This window comes from Ammodytes marinus (assembly GCF_949987685.1).
Source record: "Ammodytes marinus genome assembly, contig: scaffold_231, whole genome shotgun sequence".
NCBI lineage: Eukaryota > Metazoa > Chordata > Actinopteri > Uranoscopiformes > Ammodytidae > Ammodytes > Ammodytes marinus.
The window spans coordinates 40,001-42,500 of record NW_027648072.1 but is presented as its reverse complement, the minus strand read 5'-3'; positions in this window follow the sequence as shown (position 1 = coordinate 42,500).

Sequence of the window (2,500 nt, the reverse complement as noted above, 5' to 3'; positions counted from 1 at the left end):
TCGTGCTGAGCACGGAACAGGCAAACGGCACTAGTGTGAGTGCGCCCTGAGTCTATATAGTTAGCACGATGTCAGCCCTAAACTGCTGCATCATGCTTATTATCCAAATTTCTGGGATTGGGGTGATTTGTGCCAAAGGGCCTAGGTGAGTTATAAGTAAGTAAGTAAGTAAAATGTATTTATAAAAGCACATTTATGACAGTTTGCACTGTCCAAAGTGCTGTACATAGTGCATTCAGTAGGTAAACAATGAAGGTAAAATAACAATAACCAAAATAAAAGACGTAAAGCCCATACATCCACATAAACACAGATAGTAGTGCAGAGGTAAGATAGTTAATGGGGAGGAAACACCAGGGTGTACATATGGGTTTTGAGCCTTGATTTAAAGGCAGAAATGTAGAGGGAATCACATTTGTCAGGTGGCAGTCACAAGCACGGAGCAACTAGTGCAAAGTACATTTCTGAGAGTTGTGCCAGTGGCATGGCTGTATACGCTGGTCACCAAAAGAAAGTGATTGTCTACAGTAGCTCAGAAGAGAGTGACATCTCAATTCCACTTAACGACACTACTGATGAGAGTTCAGATGGCCAGAAAGATGATGATGGTGACTTTGTCATTGTGAGCTTTGCAGGTAAAACCATTAGATCTGCTAGGCCTTGTTTAAGAAAATTGTCCTTCAATCTTTGTCAACTATTTACTTTAAATAAACCTTAAATAAGTGATTGTCTAATGGATTTGTCTTGCATTACAGTTTATGAGATATATAGCAATGGCACAATTTACCCCATGGTATTCTCTCCAACCGCAAAACTTACACCACACCGGGGGCAAGTTGTGCATCAAGACAACTTTTTTTCCGAAAGCTATATTTCTTCAACAGTTTATTCCAGATCCAAAGTTTTTATTGCCAGGGATGCACAACACCCTGAAATATATGTACATATTTGAGTTGGAGACTTTACTGTCAAGGCCTTACTTTAAAGTCACTTTGAGTGAAAAGTTGCACAATTTAGGCCACTCTCCCCTATATGAGACCCTTTCTAAGGGGAAAAAATAATCATTCTAAAAAAAAATCAGCTATTATTATGCACTAAATTAAACGTACTTATGGATATTATAATTACTTTCTACCAATTCTGCCATGAAAAAAATCCCAAAATTCTACACACTGCAGCTTTAAAGATGTCATCATGAAACTTTGCCAGTGGATTACTGACATTGAAACTATATTTCTTGTCCAACCCTTTCAGCATATTTTTGAAGGAGAAAATGTCTCGTAAATCAGACAGTGAACAACATATGAACAAATCCTTCTGTAATAACCTTCAGAATAGTGCTGGGAATGATCATGGAAAGTTTAGTTGATGTAAGTGCTTTAGAAGTTGAGATTTTTGGTTCAGAGAATAAATTAGAATTTTTTTCTATAATTTAATTTACATTAAGAATCACCTGATCCGCTTTATTGGCCGACTATGTAAACACACACTGAGCAAAGTCCTGTCACACACACACACACACACACACACACACACACACACACACACACACACACACACACACACACACACACACACACACACACACACACACACACACACACACACACACACACACACACACAGATAAGCACCAAACCCAGTTTACACCAGTCACAATCTGCAGTGACATTTTCAGGATGTGAACTTTCAAAATGGTCCAAAACCAACATGAGATGATTTAACTTCAGTTCAGATGTGTGTGTGTGTGTGTGTGTGTGTGTGTGTGTGTGTGTGTGTGTGTGTGTGTGTCTGTCAGTGTGTGTGTGTGTGTGTGTCAGTGTGTGTGTCTGTCAGTGTGTGTGTGTGTGTGTGTGTGTGTGTGTGTGTGTGTGTGTGTGTGTGTGTGTGTGTGTGTGTGTGTGTGTGTGTGTGTGTGTGTCAGTGTGTGTGTGTGTGTGTGTGTCAGTGTGTGTGTCTCTGTCAATGTGTGTGTGTGTGTGTGTGTGTGTGTGTGTCTCTGTCAGTGTGTGTGTGTGTGTCTCTGTCAGTGTGTGTGTGTGTGTGTGTGTCAGTGTGTGTGTGTGTGTGTGTGTGTGTGTGTGTGTGTGTCTGTCAGTGTGTGTGTGTGTGTGTCTCTGTCAGTGTGTGTGTGTGTGTGTGTGTGTGTGTGTCTGAGATGATGTAACGTCATCGAAGAATTAAAATGTTTTCTCTTTGCACGAATGTCTTTTTAGTTTTTAGATCATTTTTTTTGTTGCATTTTAAAAAATAACAATATTATCTATTTTAACTTTCACCACTTACAATATAAAATATTCTGCACTGACATGTCTGAGTTTTGAAGCTAAAATGAAAACTCTTGTAAGCGGTTTATTTATGTTAATATAAGTGTTAAATCGCTCTTTATTCATACAGTGATCACTTACATAATGTTTATTTATGTTAATATAAGTGTTAAATCGCTCTTTATTCATACAGTGATCACTTACATAATGTGCGCGTTTCATAAAGCCGATCT